Genomic DNA, 24582 nt, shown 5'->3' with positions numbered 1-24582 from the left:
CTGCAGTTTCTCACTAAGAGAGGGTAGGAGGTGATTCATCATTGTGCTCATCTTCCTGTTTATATGAGGACATATAATTCATGCTCAGGAGCCACAGCACAGCTCATATGGAAGTTCTCCATGCATACAGCAGAATCTCCCAGTCCAGAATCATAAATCATATTTCTGTCAAATTGCATGGCTAAAAAGGCAAGCATATGTCCTTTAAATATATGGTTGCATCTCTGAATCCCAGCAGATGAGAAAAAAATTAAAGAATTGTCAAAAAAGCAAGTGTTAAGTTTTTCTTTGTGTGTATGTGTGTGTGTGTGTGTGTGTGTGTGTGTGTGTGTGTGTTTATGTGCGGTGCATGTTTTGGTCTGTATATGCATGTTTCCATGTGTGAGAGTGCATGCTTGTAGAGGAGGCTTGAGGTTGATGTAGAGAGTCGTCATCATGCTCACACCTTATTCAGTGAGGTATGCTCTCTCAATCAAATCCAGAGATCATCAATATGGCTAGTCTCCCTAGTCAACTTGCTCTGGGGAACCCTGTTCCTGTCTTCCAAGTCAAGAATCACAGGCTAGTTCTGGGTTTGATTATTTTTGTTAACTTGACACAACCTAGAGTCACCCAAGAAGTAGAGAACCTCAGGGGAGGAACTGCCACCATCTAATTGGTCTGTAAGCAAGTCTGTAGGGCATTTTCTTGATTTATAATTGATATGATGGTGCCAACCCTAGACCGGAGATTCTGAGCTTCACAAGAAAGTAAGCTCAGCAGCTAAGGAGAGAAAGCCAGTAAACAATGTTCTTTCATGGTCCCTGCCTGTTCTCTTGCTTGAGTCCTTGCCTTCAGTGATGAACTGCAGCCTGTAAGCAGAAATAAACTTTTCCTTCCCAAGTTGATTTTGGTTGGTGTTTTTCGACAGAAAGAAAACTAATATATTCTCTCACAGCCTCTCAGCATCTTATATGGCTTTCAGCAATCCAAACTTGTTTTCATACTTGTATGGCAGATTCTTTTAATTATTGAATCTTCTTTGTGAACTTTAAGTGTTAGAATCCAATGGATGAATGGTTTGATTTAAGGGCACCTGGAATTTGCAGCTCAGCACATACTGGAGAAGTGTGCATGCATATACTTTCTAGGATGGGCTGATACAGGGAATGGTGAATTCTGAAGAATCTTTGCAGCATTAAGCTTTGCATTATGAACTGTATTCCTCCAAGACCTGACCAAGAAAGTGATAAAAGAGCTTTATAAAATTCTTTGTTTAGTGCAATATGAAGTCACCTGCATCAGTGTCCCATTAAGGAAGGAAGGGAGGGTATCTTGGCTCACAGTTTGAGAGGACACAGTCCACCATAGTGGGAAATCTGGTAGAAATACAGCTGCAGGGGTGAGGCAGTCGGTCACATTGCATCCACAGCAGCAAGAGAGGAGTAGTGCTTCTCAGTTCACCTTATCCTTTGTGCCCTTTCATTCTTTCCGGCACCCCAGTCCCCAGGACAGTGCTGTCTTCATTCAGAGTGTGTCTTCCCCCTTCAGTAAAGCCTCTCTAGAAACACTCTCACAGACATGCCAAGAGAGCGTCATTTAGGTGCAGTTGATGGACATTAACCATCACAGAACACTCCTTGACTTTCATTCTGTACCACAAGGTGAAGTAAGTCACTTGGTCAGAGTGAGGGACCCCAGACTCAATCATATTCTTAAATCACTAAACAAACTAATCTAGCTTCCTTTTCATAGCTGTGGTAAAATGCTCTGAGTAAAAGCACTTTGAGGAGAAGAGGGTTTATTTGGCTAGGTCACTGGCCATCACTGAGGGAAGTCATCAGGTCAGGAACTCAAGCAAGTACCTGAAAGAGAAACCATGAAGGAGCAGTTCATTCTGGCTTGTTCATGGCTCACTCTCTGTCTGGCTCAAGCTTGTGGTCAGCTAGCTTCCTCATTTAGCCCAAGACAGCCATCTGCCTACGGAGTAATACTGCCTCAGTGGGCTGGTAACTCCTACATCAGTTAACAATCAGTTCAGTCACTCACAGTCATGAGACTTTTTTTTACAAGTGATTTTAGGTTGCATTGAGTTAGAGTTAAAGCTAAATAAGACACAAGGACAAAACTCCATTGTGAAATTTACTTGAGCAGGTCCTTGCCTTGCAACCTTAAGTTTCTACCTATGGTCTCTGTCAGAATTCAGGAACCAGGGTAGAAACAATCTAGATTTTTGTGATTATTTGCATCTTCCTGTCACTCCAGACTTCAAAGATTGGAATTTAAACCCTAGTGTGATAGTAATCTGAGATGAGGTCTTTGGAAGTGGTTGTCTTCATTACTTTCTCATTGCAGTGACACATTACCCAGGCAAAAACAACTTAAAGGAGAAAAGGCTTTTATTGACTTATAGTTCCAGAGGTGTAGAGAAGACAGAGCAGCAGGCAGAGGTCAAAAGGGGCCTAGCTGGTTCTGTCCAGCACTTCCGTAAAATCATTAAGTGCTTTGTAACTTTGTAAAAGCTTCAGCTCTCAGAATCATCTTGCTAGTGAGTAACTTCCCATGTCAGCTTTGGGACCCAGGCAGTTCTTGGTGCAGACACAGGCCCTTCTCTCCAGCCAGCCCCGACTCCCTCTTTTATTACCTTTGTCAAGCACAGCCTTTTCAATGACCTTTTCAATCCTCTGATTCGGTGGCTTAGTTTTTTTATATAATAAATCATAAGAAGGTGGCTCAAGTATTGAAATTTTTATTAAAACAGTTCTGATAATGACTTCATTGCTCTCTGAGGCTTCCAGGTCTTCCCGAGTTCTGGGGATGCTGGCCCCATGGAGGCATCTGAGAATGGCTATTAACCTCTGCTAAATTGGAAATATGGAGGCTGAACAATATTGGAAGGGGGCCAAGCCATTCTCAGAGATGATGGCAACATTACACCATCCCTGCTTTAAATATAACATTTTTACATTATTTAAAAAGAAAATTAATGGGAAATTGAGGATCTAATTTAATTTTACCGAGACTAGTTACTGGAAAGAGTCTTTACCTTGCTCAGTTCACTGGCTATGGGGACAAAAGCATCTTTCCAGGTGAATCTCTGCAATGTGGTACTATTTCTGCACTCTGCCCTAAATACCCAGCTCTTCCTCTTCCACCTTCCCATAGCCCATGGCAGCAGCTCAATAGTATACACACACACACACACACACACACACACACACACACACACGCATACACACACACTCACACACACACACACACACACACGGGGGGGGGATTTTTCACTTCTGAGTTTTAGCTCTGTCCCAACTCTTCCACCCAGCAACCCCATTTGATTCCTCTTCCAAAGCACATCTAGCACACCCATCTTTCCTTCAACTCCACCAGCCAATACACAGCCCTTAAATGCTGTGGATAAAATAAAGAAGAGATTAAAAGTAAAGCCAGAGATGTGTCCCTTTCAGTAGGATCTGCATAGCAAGAGTGTTTCCTACATGTCTTTACCTGCCTCGTGGGAACACATCTCCCTCACAGTGCTTTGCATTCATAGGTGTGAGGGAGGGATGGCATTCAAATCACATGAGCTTGACTGACCATGTCTAGTAGCTTGGTTGGCAAGAGAGGTGACGCCCAGCCTCAGGGACCATGGGAATGATGTCTGGAGGTGGCTATTTTGTTCATCACCCAGAGCCCGAAAATCCTGCTGTATTAGTTACATTTTTTTTGTTTGTTTCTGTAACAAAATACCAAGTTAATTTGAGGAAAGAGTTTATTTTGGCTCAGAATTTGAGGGCCCAGTCCATCACGGCAGGGAAGGCATGATGACAGAGCATGAGGCAGCTGATGACATTGTACTCACAGTCAGGAAGCAGAGAGGAATGGTGATGCTGATGCTCTCTTTTTTACTCAGAGCAGCCCATAAGTGGTGCTGCTTGGGTTTAAGGCGAATCTTCTCACTTCAGTTAACTTAGTCTAGATCAGCAGTTCTCAACCTGTGGGTCTCAACCCCCTTGAGTGTTGAATGACCTTTTCACAGGGGTCACCTAAGACCATTGGAAAACACCAAAATTTTACATTATGATTCATAACAGTAGCACACCAACAGTTGTGAAATAGCTATGAAAACTGTTAAGGTTGGGGTCGCCATTATATCGAGGAGCTGTATTAAAGGGTCATATCATTAGGAAAGTTGAGAACTACTAGTCTAGAAACACACACACACACACACACACACCGTAGTTTGTGTATCATTTCCTCACAAAAGTAAAACCAGAAGCAGCATATGACCCAGAAATCCTACTTCTGGGTCTGTGTCCATCCAGAGGCAATGGATCTGAACTTCAGAGATGAGCTTCACTCTGTATTCATTTACACTACCCTACCACTCACTCAATGGCCAAGATACTCCAATGCCCTGAATGTCCTCAATGGATGGATGGATGGATGGATGCATGCATGCATACATGCATAGAAAAATCCATGAACATAATGGAGTACTACTCAGCCTTACAAAGAAGGAAAATCTCCACCCTGTGCTCTGGTATGGATGAGCTGGGGCATTGTGCAGACTGGGGCTGAATCAGAACCAGAGGCAAGTGCTGCAGGACTCCATCTGCTTAAGGTTGAAGTAGTCCATCCCAGAGAGGCAGGTAGAATGGTGGCTTTTGGACTAGAGCAGGGGAAGAGGTGATGCTGTTCAAGCATTTGGGTTCAAGACCTGCTGAACCTGCTATACAGAATGGAGCTGATTCATTCTGTTTTGAATGTGTTGTTAGGAGAGGAGAGTTTACGTTCTGAGAACCCCACCAGCAGTTACCAGGTTAAAGCCCTGTGGCAGAGGACCCTAAGTCCTAAGAAGTCCTTCTTCCTCACTACTCAGCTTTCAAGCCACCCAACCTGAGGCCATCTTCCTAACCTTCAGCTCCTCCTCCTGTCCCTCAGTTCCTCCACCCATCCCTTGACCTTTTCATCCCTCAACCTTTCCTCCTGCCTCTTAGCTTTGCCTAATATTGCCTAGTACCACCTCCTGTTCCTGGCTTCTCTTCCCATCTTTTCTTCCTCTTGCCATACACTTGCCCGCTTCTTTCATCCCTTGGCCCCTCTGTGCCATAAGTAGTATGCTGGGCTGTCACCCACAGGAGATCCAGGACAGATGTGGGAGTGGCCCTATGCATTGTGAGAAGTTTCACCAGGCAAAGCTATGGAAGTTCAGTGCTGTCCAGGGCTACCTTTGATCTCAGGTCTTGGGTCTCTTTTTCCTCATAGTTGCAATTTATTTAACCTGCTTAGAAACTTCACAAGGAAAGTAAGTGGATGCAAAATCAATAGCGATGAGCTGTCTCCCATCCAGAATTATCCTGAGGGATTTCTTTTCTCTATCCTGCTAGGAACAGGCAGATTTAAAAGCTATCGTTACAAATGCTGAAGTCCAAGCCTAATAGAACTAATAATCCAATGGGGTCTGCAAATCAATAATTCTCAAATTGGTTTTTGGAGCCCAGTAATTCCCAGAGTGCACTTCAGGCTGACTTTGACACTTCATTTTGTAGATGATCAGGGTGATTTCTGTGCCAATGGAACACACCAAAAGGAGAGTTCAAACAGTAGAGTTGGAAGGCCTGGCTATAAAGATGCCATGGCCAGCCATCAGGTCTTTCTTTCCTCTTGGTCTTTTTCTAGGCACCTTAAGTTACCTGACACTCTGGTTAATTAATTTAATTATTTACAACTTATTTACTATTCAATACACCTGTATATGATTATAAGAGAGGAAAAAACTGTTGTCAATAACTTTGTCCCAAACAAGCCACTGTTTTTGCTTGGGTGGTTGGTTTTATTTTTATTTATCCTATTCATTTCATACAAATATACAGTATGTCTTGATCACATCCACTTCTCACCCACGCACCTCATCACATCTCCCTCCCAATTTCACGTTTTTCTATTATATTTTTTCCATTTGGTATTGTATGTGTGTGAGTGTTTTGCTTGCATGTATGTCTGCACCACCTGCTTGCAGTTCCCATGGAGGCCAGAAGGTGTAATGTTCCCTGGAACTAAATGTTACAAATATTTGTGAACCAACACATGGTTGCTGAGAATCAAGCCCAGAAGAGCAGCCAGTGCTCTTAACTGCTGAACCATCTCTGCAATCCCTGTACTTTAAAAAACAAACAAACAAACAAAAAACCACTGAGTTCCACAACTGCTTCCCATATGCACATGGCCATGTGGTCATTTACTGTGACACAAAAAAATCTATCAATGGCCATATACCTGAAGAAAACAAGCTCTTCCCTCCCAGCAGCCACCAACTGCTAGTAGCTCCTCAGCGAGGGTCAGGGCACATGAGCCTTTGATGCCATGCTGAAAGTTTTAATGGTCTATCTCACACCAGTGCAAGTAACCACAACTTCAGTGAATTATTGTGTGCAACAGCCACACCATTTCCTAAGGACAGCATTTCACGCATGCCTCCCTATCTGCATGCTGTACCACGTGGGGAACCCCAGCACCCCCTACTTGGACCCACCTACACAGCCCAGCCCCTCATCATTATTTTTGTGATATTTTATACTAGAAATTCCTTTCTAGCATAGATGGTTCCAGAAAACAATCAGACTGGTGATCTAAAAGGAAAGCAAGAGCCTAGAAACTAGGCATATCTGTTTTCCCTTCACTTAGTAAGATCCTCATGGGGCTGGAGAACTGGATCAATGGTTAAGAGTACTTGCTGTTCTCACAGTGGACCTGTGTTTAGCTCCCAGCATCCACGTGGCAGCTCACAACTTCTTACAGCTCCACTTCCAGGACACTGATGCCTTCTTCCAGCCTTGGTTGATACTGCATGCACATTGTTCATGTACATGCATTCAGGGACATAAATGCACACATAAAATAAAAATAAAAATAAAAATATAAAACAAGGACTCCAGGGTTACTGTACGTGGTTCACAGGAGCATAGGGTGGCTTTAGACAGATTGCACACGATGAATACATTTGACGAGTACCTTGCTTGCTCTGTTACTGTCTTAGCCTGATGAAGAAAGAAGAGGATCTGTAGCTGGAGGCCAGAAAGAAAGTGAGCAATCTTTCTGAGTCTCAGTTGGTCCCATGCCTCCCCTGCCCTGTGCCCACCACCACTCCCCATATCAAAACCAGCATATGTTGGGCTGTTGTCCTATTCCAAGACACAGACAGGCCTGTGGGAGAAGCACAAAGAACAGATTTGGTCCTCCTGCTTCTTAAGCAGATAAAGCTTTTCTCTGTACAGAATGCACAGTTGGAAGCTGTGTCTGGCTTGATCTTACCCAAGGAAGAACGGATGACATTGTATCTGTTCAGATGGCAAGACATGAACACCAGAGGTGTCTTCTGGTCTTCTTCTTCTTTCATGTAGCTGTGACTCGCTCATTATTGAAGAAGCTAAGTATAATTCCTACCTGGGCCTGAGCCTTGAGATCCATATAGCATGGCACAGTCAAGGGGATGAACTAAGTGGAGAGACCCAGAACAGCAAAAGCTCTCTGAGTTTCCAACATTCAAGGCTTATTGTCAGGTGGCTCTCTAACCTCCTCACTGGGAGACAGGAAGGAGGTGGAGTATCAGGAAAGGCACAGTGGAACCTCTGATTCATGTCATTTTGCTACTCCAGATCTTGTGCCAAGGATGGAAAGACAGGCTCTGTCCTGCCCAGCAGACCACTACAGGAAGGGTAAGACTAAACAAAGGTGATGACCACATAGGACATAGCACACTACTACCCATGTGTATTTAAAAGGATTACTACAAAGGAAAATACTGTATCATCCCCATTCAGTTCAGAGTATAGCCACTGGCAGTTTCTCATATTTTGACCTGGATTTCATCAGATTCTTCTTGTCTATTGGGCTCTTTCATGATTTTTCTACTTTGTGTTGGACTTGAAAAATGATAGGATTCTGGGATTTTTGATACAGTCTTCTCTTTACATGGTTATGGGTTTTTAGCCTTTGAGGTTTGATTCAGGTCACAGATGATCCTTGTTACAGCATATCTGGATCAGAAATAGATGCCCATTATGACCTAGGCTGTGTCTCCTTTCCTTTTGGGACAAGACTTAGTAAAGGATATCACCAAGCAGGAGGAAAAGAAGATCTGTCAAGAGTCATTATTCAGGGCACTTGGCATTGTGTGTTGTACATTATAAGCATCTTCCGGTGACACATGCTTCTTGCCTGGTGTCAGCCTGGAAGGTTAGAAACACAATGTTATGCACCAGGACACTTTGGCTGGGATCCCTCAGTGAAACAACAAAAATAGGACTTCTCAGCAGTATGTGTCCAAGGACAGGAATATGTTAAGAGTTGTTCTACCAGAAAGCAGCATGAACTCTATTCAGAAAGCCAGAGCCAGTGATGCTCAAATCAGACAGGTGGGCAACATTCCATAGCAGGGCCCAAATGTGTGCTGACATCAGCTGATCAACATAAGGCAACTCCAGCATTGAGTCCGTTCAGAGGCTAAAGGACTAATGATGGGAATTGGCTACAGACAATAAGATCAGTCTGAAGATGGCTCGGGATTAAGCAGGATTAAGATTGCAGGATTAAGGCAGACAATGACATTTGCTGTGATGACCCATGCTGTGAATTCTTCTCTCATCCTCATCCTTTCTGTGATGCTTTTATCAGGGCATTACTGTAGAGATTGCCCTGACCCTCCTGAAATATGGCAACAGAGGTACCAGGAAGACTTGTCATAGCCTGGTGCTCATTTACTAGGACCCCTCTTCCCACCCAACATGTGACTCAAACTCTATTCATGTTGTGTATTGGATTCAATAAAAAAAAATAGGACTAAGGCTGGACCATAATAGGATAGAACGGGATGATGTCATGAAAAGGGAGAGGTGAGGTATTTCGGGGTGGAGATGGAAGCAAGAGAATCCCTGGATGCTTTTGAGCCAGCAAGGATGATGCACACAGCAGTGAACAGCAAAAGAATCCAGAAGGCAGGGACCAACATTTCCTGTTATCCTCTGACTTATACATACACATCACATTTCTCTCTCCCTCCTCCCCTCCCTCCCTCTCTCATGCACGCACACACACACACACACACACAGGGTGACAGAGATTTAAAATACGTGTGTGTGTTCTTTTTGTCCAGGCATCTAACAATCTTCACACATCACACCTGCACAGCCCACATTGGTTATCTGTCCATGCTTCTCTAGCTGTCTCCATCGGTACCCTGATGCTGCCAAGCACAGAAAAAAGAGGCAGAAGTCAGCAGAACACATCTGAGCTCAATTACACACAATGCAGAAGGACTGCAGATGGAAATAAATGGTGGAGGAGCTGCAGGGAAACCAGGAGCCCAAAGTGTGGCATCTTGAGGAGACTCTCAAGCTCCTCTCACTATTTATGTGACAGATCACCAATTTTGTTGCTGGTGATAAAAATAAGCTACTTCCAGCCACTGTGTTTTGAAGGGAAAAATGTGGCTAAAATTATCTCACTTACAAGGAAACTGACATGAGAGGGAATCTAGAGAGAGAGGTCTGCCAGCTGGGGACTGGAGCGCCCTGGAAGAGCTGAACTCAGAGATGGTCCTCTGGGAAAGAGCTAGGACAGAGAGAGTGGCACTTCTGCTTGTAATTTGGAGGAGAGAATGGATTATGGATGGTGGGTAGCTGGGAGGGAGGGAAGTGCTTCTGGAGGCATCCCTTCCCTTGCTCATCCTGTGATACCATAGCCACTTCCCATCCTGTAGAGAGCAGGGGCACCAGCACCCTGTGGTTTGTGTCTACTCAGTAAGTGCTGGCCTGCCTTCCGTGAACACGGCTGTGCCCACCCACATTTCACACAGGGAATCCTGGCCTGACTTGGAGATGTCACCTGCCCTGGTGAGATCATTTTTGTATACCATGGACCCCAGTCCTTAAGACTACTGTTCTAATACAAAGAAGGAATCCAGACGGACTCACACCTTGAGGAAACATGACAGTACCATGTGCAGGAGGATGTAGGCTCCATAACCAGAGATATGTTAATAAGAGCATGATGTAAGCATAGGAAATAGATATCCAAATTGAAATTAATCCTAAAGGAATTTACTTTAAGACAATTTTTAGTGTACATATAATTTTTAAAGATGAGAGAAAGTGTACATACTATATACTTACTAAACTAGTTAATTTTCTTGTTGATGTGACAAAAACAACTAAGGGGAAGAGAATTAGTTTTGGCTCACAGTTCAAAAATATTATAGTCCATCATGATGAGGAAAGCAAGGAGGCAGGAGGGGGCAGCTGGTCGTAATGCATCTTTAGTCAGGACACAGAGAGATGCACCCTGGCTTTCCCACTCATATTCTTACTTTTATTTAGTTCATAACCCATGCTGATGCCCATCTTCAAGGTAGGTCTTCTTTTTCAGTTAAGTCTTCTTGGAAACACCCTGATAGACACAGCGATGTGTCTGTTAACCCATCACACATGTTAATGATATATGCTTCCTTTTACATAGAAAATTAAATCTTGGTTAAAAACCTGATGCTTCAGGACATGGGCATCTTTAATGCTTTTTAGGGTTGGTCATTAATGCTTTAAATGTTTTAATAATTAATTCTTAAAACACCACTTTGCATAAACACACAGTACAAAATGGTAGAGCTGAGTTTAGTGCTATTTTAGAAATGGTTGGAAATCCTGTCCTAATCCCAAGCCAAAATGTCATTTAACATTTTTATATGCAGCAAATGAAACAGCAGTCTTTAAAATCAAACACACTAACACAAGACAATTAAACAACATGTGAGTCTGGTGCTGCATGCTGAGGGAGATGTGGGAAATGCTGAAAGTTGTTGTTTTCTGGAAGTGATCCCCTGCTTCTGGAAGAATAGAAAACCATGTGTATGCACTAAAAACTCTTCATCCCAGAACAGCCTCATACCTGAATGGGGGTGTTTCAGGCCTCATTCTCTGGCATTGAATGGAGAGACAGCATGCATGACACGAGAGAGTGTAACGTGTTCAAACCAAAGCTGCAATGATGTTAGGTCTGAGTGCAATGTGTTCAGAACCAAGGCTGCTGTGATGGTGTTAGGTCTGTGCCTCTATAAACACCTCGGTTTCATTGCATGTTTGATTTAGAACTAAATTTTGCAGAATTTTGTTATGCAGAAATCTTCCCATGTTACCCAGTTTTTCCACAAACCCCACATTTAGTTATACAACAACTGGGGTAGAATGCACACTTCAAGAAGCTGGGGTCTAGATGATGCAACTTCTAATGACTTCCAAATGACCACTACTGACCACCAGCAGGAGGAAGAGGCCTCGAACAGACCCATCCTCTATGGCCTCAGAAGGAGCCAGCCCTGATATCTGTCACCTTAATCTCAGACTTCTAGTCTCAGGACTGTGAGGAAAGCTTTCTGTTGGTGATGTCATCATCTACCGAACTTTGTTACATTTGCAAGGAAACGATATTTAGAAAGGTACCCAGCAATGCAAAGCAGAAGCTTCTGACTGCAGCAGGTGTTGTGATCATAAATATGTTGAGAAGGAAAGAGGTGGCTTGGGCTGGCTTTGGAAATTCTTCATGGAAAAATGAAGGTGATTTTTCAGGGCATGTGACGTTGAGCTAGGTAGGAAGGAAAGAGAAAGAGAATCAGGTTTTTAAACCCTTCACTGTTCAGTCAGCTTAGAGTGTTTTTGGTGGCAGAGCACATGGGATGAACAAGGAGGAGGTAAAATAGACTTCCATATCCATGATACCTTTCCTTGGACAGAAGATTTCTGCATAGAATGTAGCAGGAAGAAGGTGACAAATGGGAGTGAGCCTGTTTGGAGGTGTGTGTGTGGCCCTGTGGCTTTGCATAGCAAGATGGAGCATGTGTGGCATTTGATATCAGGGATGGGGAGGTATTCATGTTTTCATGACCATGAGATGCTGTGCCTCTGAGCTAAGAATTTCAAAACAGGAAATCCTAGGTGTAATTGGTGACCTTTAGTCTCTCTCTCTCTCTCTCTCTCTCTCTCTCTCTCTCTCTCTCTCTCTTCCTCTCCCTCTTTCTCTCTCTACTTTCTAGACATGTGTTCCCAAAACAGCACTTCTCCTGGGGTCTTCTCAGTGCATTTGCTCCAAACATTGATTTCTGGGTCCTGAGCCACACCTTTGGTTGTGTGGCTCTGTCTAAAAATCACTTACCTGAGAAACCGTGGAATCCATAGCCTATCCTCTGACCCCAAAATGTGGTTGGCCACAGACAGTTCCCTGGAGAACATTCCCGCATTTGAAAGGGGTACATGGGTCAGAGTTACTGTTGTCATTTCCTAGGTGACTTAAGTTCTAAGGGACAGATATAAGGGTCATTCCAAAGGCCTGAAATTCAACAAATCAACTGTTCTAAGCCTAGAGGTACCTGTAATCTGGGAGCACATACCACTTAAGGGTCTCTAACCCCTAATCTGTCTCTTGTGTGAGAGATGTGACATTTGAGATCCCCACAGCAGTGACAACCAAGACTCTGGTAATTCAGACATGCCTAGGCTATAATCCTGTCTCCCCAGCCATCAGGTATATCATGTGACTTGCCCCTCACAGGCCTAGGTCCCAGGCACCCAAGGCTCTGCTTCCCATGGCCCTGGTAGGGACAAAGCAAGCCTCATGCTGTCCTTGAGCTTTCTGGAAAGCTCTGCTGTGGAGGGCAGGAAGATCAGGGTGGGTCCTGCACACTGGGATTCTGTGGTTTGAAGAATGACTCCAGTGAGGTATGACTTGTATGCCTTATAATTCAGTAGTCTGAAGCATTCCATTCAGGTTTTAAAAGTAGAGTCACTTGGTGGTACAAACACCATCACCATCAATTCTAGAATATCTTTATCACCTGAGAAAGACTCTGGACTAGTAAGTAGTCACTCTCTATCTGTGTCCCAGAAGCTGACCACCACCCATCTGCCTCTGTGCATGTGGTAGTTTCTGTGCATTACAGGGGTGGACCTAGTCAAAGGTCCCCTCTTGCCTGGCTTATTCAAGAAACATCCTGTTCCCAGGATTCACCTACAGTATGAATGAGAATATTTTCCTCTTTACTGCCAAGCTAGCCCACATTCACTGAAACCCCTTTCCACACAGGCATCTGGGATTATTTCCTCCCCATTGCTGAGTGAAACTTTCTGTGCTGTGTGAAATGTGGCTTTTTAGTTTTGTCCCAGCTGTAACCAAAGGAAAAGCTACAGGTAGCAGGTGTGTGATGGCATGACACCCATGTTGTGGGATGACATTGGAGGTTCACCTCAAGGATCCTGGGGTCCCTATTTACCATTTTCTTGTGCATGTGTGCATGCGTGTGCTCACACACACACACACACACACACACACACACACACCTGTGACACAGTGGATAGGCAGTCTACTAGGAAAATAAGAAAAAGACTAATGTATGTGCCTTTCTTCTTTTCTGCCTACCACCTTTAAGCCTGTCCTACAAGTGGCTCCTCTGAGTCCAGGCTTGAGCATTGTTGAGGACAACTAGAGGGCTCCCTTAGTGTCCCACAAGCATGGTGGTGAAGTCAGTGCATAGGAAGTGCTAGGGAAATGAGCTGTGGCCTAAGAGTTGACAGTGAAAGCTAACTCTGAAATGTGGGTGCTGCTTTGTAGTACCTAAGCAATCCACTCCAGCCAGTATGGAACTAAAAGTGCTCCATGCACTCATAGGGTCCACTGGACTGAGTCAATGGGCAGAGCCCAGCCAGGTGCCTGCTCACCTGAACTCACCAGGACCCTGCCATTGCCCGGCCTTCCATCATGTTGTGGCCTGAGCCCCTGAACCCCAACACTCTTGTTATCAAACACCTCTCTTCTCACGTCCTCTCTCTTCCTCTTCCTTTCCATTTCTCCCCTCCTCCCTGTTCCCTTTCCTCCTCTCCTCTCCAGCCCTCTCCTTTCCCTCTATCCCTGTCTCTCCCCACTCCCCCTCTCCCTTAGGAAGACATCAATGCCATCCTAGCCCCGTCAATCATTCTAGGATCTGTTGTCCTCCTGAATACTCAGGCACTCGGTTCCCATTGCAATCATTGTATGGTATGGAAAGAGTACCACACTGTATCATGTTGTGGCGGGAAGGTGGTGGAGTCTCAGCCAGGGCAGCCTCACTATAGGTCCACGTGGTAGCCCGAGGCACTGTGTCAGGCAACTGGGAACAGATGGGGATGTCTGAATTTCTCAGCTGCCTGACTCTCATGTCTGAGAAGCCTAGAACACTTTGCACTGACTTTCCCTCAGCAGAAGGAGAGAGGCTCTGGATCCCACGAGGACACTGCAGATGTCTGAGGCATCTTCCCCTTGCCTGAGAGATGTGTTATCTGGTGTTTATAACAGCACCGTCTGCTAGCGAGGGTGAAGCTCTGAGTTGCAATATTGATCTTGTCACTTTGGGGAACAGTTTGATATTTAGGGTTATAAATAGCATCTTCATTGCTCTGTTATCATGTTCAAGATTCATTTGATGTCTGAGCTGAAGAATATAATTTTCTTATCAAATATGAAGACACACACTTTTCCCAAGGCCTGAACTCAGGATGCTGAAGTCATATTGACACACACTAAAGAAATAGATTTTCTGTGAAGCCTTCATAATTCAGAAAGGGTGCAAAACTTCCCTCCTGGAAGATGAAATGGAGAACTCACTGAGTTGACAATCCAATCATTGGTGAATGTTTGTCAAACCCTGTCTCTAGTCCAGACAGAGAGTGTGACCACCTGATAAGGAAATACCATACTCACTGTTGTGGCACAGTGGCTGCCCAAATCAAGGTGCTCACTACACTGCCACGGGACTAACAAGGACCAGAATGAGAGTAGGAAAAGAGCCCAGCTCCTCTACCAGGCCACACTGGACACTAACCACAGACTGGCTTCCTCCAATGCATGAGGATCTCTTTGATTTGAGCAGCATAAAACTGCACTGCTTTGTAAGCAATAGCCATTACTTCTGGAAGAGGCAGCCTGTGCATGACTCTGCAAGGTCAGATAGGTTTGGGGAATATAAATAGCAAGTGGTCTGGACAGAATTGTTTTTTTAAAAAATAACATTTGTTAGTTTATTTATTTGGGGTGTGTGTGCCATAGTGTGATGCTTCCATCATGTGACTCCCAGGGATCAAACTCAGCCTTGGCACCTGTGGAGCCATCACACAGGCCCTCACCTCACCAAGTCAGCATAGTTTCAAATGAGTTCTTGCCCACCATTTCCTGAGACAGAGCTTGAGGCCATTTCCTAGGAGCCAGCTTAGGAGGCATCTCCTTTCCCAGGTGTAATCAAAGACCGGTGTTTTGCAGGGAGACCATGACACTGACATACCTGTTGGAAGTCACTAGGCTGTGTGTATTTGCTGTGCTGTAGAAACCCTGAGAGTTCCATGCAGGTCATCTTGTTTTTAAAGAATAGATTTTTGGGGGGTGTTTCCTTCTGTGTATCACTAAGTTTATGTTCCCTGGTTTGACTCCAGCCATATTTAAGGTAGTACTGCTGACATGGATTCTCATGGTGGCCTCTGAGTCCCACTGTGGAAAGGGTATGCAACCACACACCAGGAACTGCAGAGAAAAATCTTCATTCCCAATGTGTCAGACCTGCCTGGATGAGACGGTTCTGTCTGAGTATGGTCCATGGGCCTGCACTCCCTCAAATGTGTTCCCTTCTGGAAAATCAAGAATGTAAAATGGCTGCTAATATCTCTCCCATTCCTCACCCAAGACAAGATGGCTGAGGATGAAATACCAGAGTGTCATAAACCCCTGTTCCCAGCAACATCCTTACTCTGGAGCACACACTGATGCTTGGAAATGACTGGTTGGTCTTGTTTTCCCTGTGAATGTTCCTTAGCATACCTATTTTAAGTACATGGCCCAGGATGCATGGCCAGGGACCTGAGCCATGTTTATGTGCAGCATGGTTCCATTCTACCACCATTCTCTAATTGCTATAATGATGATTCCTGGAGGAAATGAACAATGGTTGTTGTTAAACTGATGTCATTATATTTTGAGTATGACAAGTGGTGAGTGACCATTCCATTCATTAGACATGAACTGTGTTCAATCTGTGAAACCATGTCATGTGCTCAGGAAGACCATGAGGTACTATGAACTTCAAGAATGCTATGATGGGAAAAATATTAAAATAACCTCAGCCATCCCATTTTAAATTTACAAAAGCAAATGTTCGACTTAGTGGAAATGCCAGAACAAATGTAGGAAGGCATCACTTGTCTCTCTCTCTATAGCAGAGCTGGGATGCTCGGCGCTCTCCCAAGATCTGTACCATTTCTGTTGAGTACATTCTTTTGCTGTTCACAGAAATCTGGGTGCCTGGTGGATGCAAATTGCATTTTGCATGTGTGATTATTAGGTTTCTTTTGACTCAGCATGGGAAAGACAGGGGGATAAAACCAGGGGACACTGTTTGAGGGCTCAGCAATCATACCTGGTCTTTCAGTGCCTATGAGATGGCCCACCAGGTAAAGACACTGCTGTCAAGCCTGGTTCTCTGGGTTTGATCCCCAAGGCCCACATAGTAAGAGAAAGAACCAGCTCCTATCTTCTGACTGACACACACAGGCTGAGGAATGCAAGCACAAGCAAACAAGTACAATAAACCAATAAATGTCACTAAAATAATTATAAAGATCTTATAGCTGAAAACATTAATTTATAATGAGTATGTGTTAAGTAAAGATGCAGAGCATGGACTTAATTGTAGCCTGAGGACTACAGAAGAAAAGCTGACCAAAGGAAAAGCAGATCAAAGGAGGCCCCAGCAGGGCAACAAAGCCAAGAAATGGAAACATACAATGAGCTGTATCTTGGTGACTACAGAGCAGTATTCAAGGAGTGTGAGTTGGAAAAGGACAGAAGAGAAACAAAAATTAAAATACTAGCTTTAAACTCAATGACCATAATAACAAAATCACTGAAAATATAATATTAACAAGAAATTCTCCAAAATAGCCTGAGAGAAGAAATACTATACACAAGAAAACACTGCTTCTGCCAGCATGGAATTTCTCACCAGAAAATGCTAGAACAATGTTTAGAGAACTGAAAGAAAAAATGGAAAACAGAAAGTTTACTTTTAAGTTAAAAATAAAATTTTTAAGTGAAAACTGAAAATTCAGTCCATTCAACCTATTCTACAGGACAGACACATAGAACAGTTTCAGATTAAAAAAAAATAAGCTGGGCATTGATGGGCCACACCTTTAACCCCAGCACTCAGGAGGCAACGGCAGGCAGATCTCTGTGAGTTCAGCCTGGTCTACAGAGCAATACAGAGAAATCCTGTCTTTAAAAACAAACAAACAAATATAAGACCCAGACTTGAATTTCCAGGATAAACTCAGGATACAAGTACTTATAAATAGACAAAGAAATAGAAAATATGTGTATTTGTGCATTGTTCTTATCCTGCCTCTTAAAATGCTTTATATTGTATGTCTAGAGATAGATGGATGAAAGCTTTGATTTTTATATAGCCAATCCCTCTGTTCATTCATTATGGCCATGTTCTCCTTTAGTTTCTTTAGATGTACTTATAAAATGGATTTAAAATCCTTGATTGAAGTGTATGCTAAAAATAGCATGGAGGGGCCAGAGGGATGGTGGTTTAGTAGTTAAGAGCATTTTCCCACTCTTGCAGAGGTCCTACATCAGATGGTTCAAAAGTGACTCCAGCTCCTGAGACCTTGACACTCTCCTGCCTCCATAGACACCAGTACTCCCGTGGTGCACACACTCTCACACAATCATACTCATGGACACGGAATTCAAAATAACATAAAATCTTAAATAACAGTGGATATGGACTGGCTGAAATTTTTATAAATTTAATTAAAACTTATTACCTTACCATCTTATGTTTATGTGAATTATAACCCTGAATCCAAAGTAAGCCTGCCCACTATTATTGTTGGACAAACAAACAATAGAATTCCTATAAAGTAATTGAGAAGAAAATCCCAAAAACATTTGAGTTGCTACAAATAAAGCAGTAACAGAGAAACAAAGGTGGAGCGGGACCAGTATTGTGCTCTTAGCCTGTTGTCAATTGTTCTGATGAAATGAACTAAACAGCTCCAATGGGACAATAAAGGTTATTAGATGGATTAAAACAAAACAAAACAAAAAACAAAACCTCAGTGTGTGCAAAGGACTCACTGCAAAAACACATGAGTATGGAAAGCAGCTACTGCTGTGTGAATGACAGTCATGGTGGACCTGGAACAAGGGACACCAAAAAACAGAGAGAAGGGCAAGAGACATGGCTCAATGGTTAAGACCCCTGGCTAGTCTTCCAGAAGGCCTGGGTTTGGTCCCCAGCACCCGTGTGGCAGCTCACAAACATGGCTGACTCCAGTTTCAGAGGCTCCAATGCCCTCCTGTGCTCTCCACAAGTACCAGGGATGCACATAAAACAGACAGAACAAAATAAATACATCTTAAAAAATGACAATTCTAATCTAATCAGTTACATAAGCCACGTGCAGCTTTTCCTCTGCCTCCCCCTCCCACTCTCATATTTCCTCTTTCTACTTACCTGGTATTCATTTTGCATTTACTTTTCTGACTTCCTAAAGGGGGCATTTATATCGCTTTTATTGTTTTTCTCTAAAGATGAGCAGATTTTTCCCCAAGCAGTACTTGCACAAATTCTCAGACCTCTAATACGTTGTTTAATTATCATTTAGCTTTTATCATCAATTTACTTATCTTATTCTTTATGCTTTTGAGCTTTCATTAAATATTTTATTGTTTTCTATTCCTGATGTAATTATCTTATGATTAAACAGCGTACTTCTTGTTTTTAGTTTTGGTTTTGGTTTTAAGACAGTGTTTCTCTGTGTAATAGCCCTGGCTGTCCTGAAACTCGCTTTGTAAACATACCTCTTTAAGACTTAACTTTTTTCTCATTTGTTTTCATAATTTTGGGGCAAAAAAAAAAAATGATCTCATGGAAATCAGGCTGAAGTCAAATTTGATGAACAGACAAAGATGGCCTTGAGTTTTCTATGTAGCCAATTTTTGAACTCTTCATCTTCCTGCTTCCGTCTCCCAAGTGCTAGAACTATTACCTGGGCCACCATGCCTGTCATAAAGAGTGCATGTTGTTAAACTGTTGAGTGAAAGTTCTTTAAGTGCCAATCAAATCAGGATGATTGATTGTGTATTGTAAATCTTCCAGAATCTTCCTGAAATGATGCTTAATTGTTCTGTCAGTTATAGTGTGAGCACTCCAGGACTTTGTAGACCTACACAGGTCCAGCAGATTTTTGTGTGTCATGCTCTGCAGTTATATGCCTATATATAATTATTTTGACTACTTTGTTACTATTAAATAACTCTCCTTGACTATAAGGATTTATTCATTTTTATTTCCTATGTGTGAGTGTTTGAGTGTTTTACTTGCCTGTGCATGCATGCACCATGTGTGTGCCTGGTGCCCGCAGAAGCCAGAGGAGTGTGGCAGATACTCTAGAACTGGAATTACAGACAGTTATGAGCTACCATGTGGATGCTGGGAATTGAACCCAGGACCCCTGCAAGAGCAACAAGTGCTCTTAATCACCAAGCCAACTCTCCAGCTCCCATAATTATAATTATTAAGATACCATACCATTTTAGATTGGCCTATAGCTTATATTAGTTGCTTTTGCATTGTTATATTACCCCCCAAAAATCAATGCAAGGTAGAAAGATCAGTTTTGCTCACAGTTTACAAGTGTGTGTGTGGGGGGTCTCTTTCCTTGACACTGTTGGCCACCAGGTTGAGAGAGCAAGAGGCAGTAGTGGGGACAGAAAGCTTTGTACACAGCCCATGAGTGCAAATGGAGACAGGCTTCTGTGAATCAGCTCAATTTTATAGGATTAGGGAGCCTGGGAACAAACCCTAATTTGCATTAAGTGGCACACTCCTATCTCAAGGCTTTGTATGTGGCAGTAGGGTTCTATCAAAATGGCTAAAGCAGTTGACTAATTACCATGTGGGTCACCAAGGGAAGAATGTTTGCAGGTAACTGTGTCAAGCTTGAGATAAGTCAGACATCCTGGGTCTAGAGACACCCTCCAGATAAGGCTAGGTAGAGAGCAGGAAACCTCGCTGTTGGGAAAGCGTCCTCCATGTTGCTGGGCCCAGGAAAGCTGCCAGGCTGTGGTAGACTGTGACCTCTGATCAACAGAGCCTTCTAACATGAGGGTTCCAGTGTACCATAGTAGAGTAGCTTAGACCAAGAGGCAACAGTGTGTGCAGAGGCTAGTCATGTTCTCATGGACCAGGAAGCAGAGTTTCCTGGAATGGGAACCAGGGAAGAGAGGGAGGGGAATGTGCCTTAGTATATGCTTTATTCTTTCATCTTATTAACTGAACTTGGGCTACTAGATCATGGAGTGAGGCTATGAATTATGTTGGCTAAGACTCACTGACAAGATTCTAGGACATACTGGTTTTGAAACTCCAGAGAAGGCAGCCATGCCAGGGAAGGCAGATGTCAATACTTCTTCAGGAGTGTGCTCCCTGGTGTTTGTAAAAAAGCACTCTTTGGGGCTGAAGGCTTTGCTCATGTTCCTCTTGGCAGTGGTGGAAGGTGAGCTCTGGGACCCAGGAGTAAGTCTGATGTTTCTTGATCTTAGCTCCTAAAATGCACTAGACCTTGACCATAATACTCATGATGATACTCAAATACCAGGACTTGCAACTGACTTTCAGTGACCTACCGGACTCTCTTTGACCTTCCAGATTGTCCCCTCTGAATCAGAATTTCAATCATACTTCCCCCACGTCCTCTGATGGCTATCACACAGGCTGTACCTAAGCTACCTTTCAAGGTGGTTGTTATGGGAGATGGTGGATGTACATGTATAGGTCCTGATGGCTGGTGGATGCCCTTGAGCTAGTGTTCCAGGCCTTTAACAGGGTCTTGCAGGGGCATTTTTCTGCCTGTGAACTTGTGGAGAGACAAATGGATTCTTTTCCTCTTTCTGATCTTATGTGGGAACTATAAAAAAAAGGTGTTTCTCCCTGGTTAGAAAGAAATGCCTTTCCCAAAGATGAATTCAGACAGCTTTATTTAATAGAAAACCCAGCTTGTCTGTCTTTAAATACAGTCTTCCCTGGTGACTTTTTTCCCAGCAAGAAGAATGAGTCTCTTGACTGAAAGGAGTCTGTGTGGGAACAAAGGACGGAAGGGATGTTAGGAGAGAAAAGGCAAGGGAAGGCAGCATGCGGGCTTGGGCACAGGGGTGAGGTGAGTCGTGAAGGCACATCAGTTCCTCCATTGCTCTTTCATTCTGAAACTTGCAATTAATTAAAAAGACAATAGTGCAAGCAGGGCACATGGCTTTTGCTATAGTCCAAGGACTCAGCAGGTTGGACCAAGGGAATCTTTATGAGTTGGAGGGCCAGCCTGGGCTAACAGTGAGGTATGGGACAGACTGAATACAAACTAAGATGTAGTCTTGAAAGGGAAGGGAAGGGGAGGGTAGAAGAGGGGAGAGACATGAACACTGCAGTTTGCAAAAGCTCATGAGAGGTTCTGAAGTTCACAAGGCACAATGAGGTTCCCAGGCTCCACACAGCCTTACCAAGCAGTGACCTGGCAGAAATTATGCGGGCAGTTTGTACCTCCATTTTCTCATTGGAATGATCGTACACACACATTACAGGATGAGGAGAAGATATTCACAAAAGCCTGGTGTACACCAGGGTGCTATTGCAGAGGCCAGAGGATGGTCATCAGAACAATGGGCAAAGTGCTGACCAGGGACCAGGCAGAAGTTTCTCTAGAACCTCTGACCTCACAGGCTGTAGATGGTCTGGAAGTTACTGGATTTAGAGAACAGGAGGCTTTGAGAATTCTGGGGGAAAGAGAATTCTTATATTCATGTAAGAAATGAACAGGAGGCCTTTGGAAGTTGTTGTTTCTTAGGCAGAGGTAGCAGGAGATTATGGGAAGACATGACAGAGACAGTTTGGTTCAAATAGGACCTGAAACACTGCTGTGAAATAGGCATTAGCTGCAACTTGCAAGGTCTAGCCTAACCTTGACCTAGTATAGTAGGAGAGTATTGTTCTTGGGTAAAAATGAAGATGTCCAGCCACTAGATCCTATGATCCTATTGGCTATGGTGTTTGTGTGATATTGTGTGTGTGTGTGTGTGTGTGTGTGTGTGTGTGTGTGTGTGTGTGTGTGTTATTGCAAAGAAAAGAAGCATGGTGGAGATAAAGCTGCTTTCAGGTATGGTCCCATCTGTAGAGAATGGAGATGGAATCCCAGGCTTTGCTTTCCCAGGCAGGGAGGTCTCATACTCAGGCTCATTAGGTCTGCAGATCTGCTATTATCACAAAGTCAACTGACCCTCAGCCCACATCTGGTGCTGTTTTAAGCTCTCTGAAGACAGTTTGCTGTCTTCCTTCCTTCCTCTGAGCAGACTGGCCCCAAAGGTGGCTGTTCTACCCACACCCACACTGTTCCTACCAGTAGCATATGAACAAACACTGGAACAGCTCCTGATGAGCTGTTGCTATGATATCAAAGTAGGAGATACACCGGCGTTTACAGATGATGTCAGATTCTTACAAATTCATGAAAGATTCAGGTGGGAACCTGCAGAACGTCTGGAGTAACTGGGAAACCAAGACTCACCTGACAGAAGCCAGAGAAGATGGTCTTCCCATGGTCACCACCCATGAACAATCAACTGAAAATTGTCACAGCTGTTCTCCAGATTCTCTGACCTCGATGAAGACATTAAAAACCTCAGCTTGAGGTTTTTGAGGGAAGCAGGGACAGGAACAGTCACTTGGAAGTTTCCCCTCTGTTTCAGTGGTTTACAGCAGAATGAAACAGAAGTTAAACGAATGCCAGACTAAATATTCTTTCAATCTCTCCCAAGAAGATTAGAAGCTAACAGTGGAGAAAGTGATAGAAGCTGGGGTGAGGGCTGTCTGGATAAACTGACCATGAGCAATCTGTGCAAGGAAGTTCACATTGTGTCACCATCCTGTTCTGAGTAAACACATTTTTTCCAAGGAGATCGACATTATCTCAGACTTCTCTGTGGATATGTTGGCTATGCAAAGAAAAAGTGGGACTGAGAAAGTAGCTCAGCTGGAGGAATGCTCCCCACACATTATCCTAGCACGTAGAAAGTGGACCCAAGAGTATTTAACATTCAAGGCCAGCTTCAGATATATAGTATATTCAAGACCAGTCTGGGATACTTGAGCGTCTGTCTCAAGAGAAATAAAGGTGGGAGGAGGAGAGGGAAGAGAAAAGTCCAGTGGGTCAGGGAGAGGGCACCCATGAGCTTCCCCAGGCCTCCATATTAGTGGGTGACTAATATATTGCTCACCAGCTGTAGTGAGCAGGGCCCTCCCCACGTAAGGGAAGGGGGGCAAAGCAGCTCCTTGATGAAGATGATGATTGTGAGTGTGTTGATTATAAACACTTTCTGTCTAGAAATAGGGAATGTATGTGTAATTATACACACATACATATACTCATTGCTGTCATTCACATTCAGTACTTTTGTCCCTTTTCTATAGATGATGAATTCAGCTGTTACAGAAGGTAAGGACATGGTGGCTGTCACCTTGGCCATTGACTGTGTTTGATGTCCCCAGGTTGCTCCCACTGAAAATATGACCACTGTTGGACACATGTCTGCTCTGACTTGTCTGTTACATCAGTTTTTGCTTTTGTCACTGCAAAATCACACCCAAAGAATCTCATTGTGACTATAGATGTAATTAAAGATGGATTTGTATTCTTTATGTGTGATCTAGGTTAATGATTAAAAGCTAAGACCCGAAATGTCACCTGTGTTTCACAGCCCAGTCTGAATTTTTAAACTCATGCTCTACTGAATTCTCAAGACAAACCTGAGAGGGTAGACTGAGTTTCAGTTGGTGAACACAGCCACATCATACATGTGGGGACAAAGGGGATACTTAATCCCAGGTCCAGCAAATATGGAGTCTGTAGCTGAAAATGATGTGCTGAGGTGCGATCAACAAGCTTGAGAGCAGCAAGGGAAAGGGAAGCAGTCACATTTTCGATGAGTTAAAATTAAAACTCGCAGCTTCAATGAGTGAAGGAACAGATGCCACACATTTTTAATGAGTACAAGACCAGGAGAGAGTCTGGGGTAAGATTTTACAGAAAAAGCCAAAGGTAGCAAAATGAGGTTGCTGAAAGCTAATATGGGAAATAGGTGAAGGGGGGGGGGGATGCATTATTAGGCAACAAGAAATGAGTACCTGTAAATCCAAAGAAAGGGAGTGTGCAGACAAGAAAAGAGGTGTGAAAATTCCATGGGTGGGAGCTAATGAGCACAGAAGGTGCTTGCTAGGACAGCTAGCCTGCCCAGGTGGACAGGGCAGGTGTGAGGCGTGATGAATGAGGTGTGTTGAGGCTGCATGAGTGGCTCATCTCCACACGGGGCGAGGAGAGCTGAAGGTCACATTCTGGAAACGGAAATCCATTTTTCCAAGGGGCAGTGTGCAATGTTAAAAGGTTTTATGATTATGCCAGAGCGGAGATTTAGACAATTAGCACG

General features: G+C 43.7%; 1 protein-coding gene across 1 annotated transcript in view; it reads left to right on the top strand.

Annotated features, from left to right (window-relative positions):
- The window catches only part of Dpp6 (dipeptidyl peptidase like 6), a 640714-nt gene that overhangs the window by 143548 nt on the left and 472584 nt on the right, over positions 1–24582 (top strand). The window lies entirely within an intron of this gene.

The sequence above is a fragment of the Phodopus roborovskii genome, unplaced genomic scaffold (genome assembly GCF_943737965.1).
Source record: "Phodopus roborovskii unplaced genomic scaffold, PHOROB, whole genome shotgun sequence".
Classification (NCBI taxonomy): Eukaryota; Metazoa; Chordata; class Mammalia; order Rodentia; family Cricetidae; genus Phodopus; species Phodopus roborovskii.
This window is presented reverse-complemented; position numbering and strand designations above follow the sequence as displayed.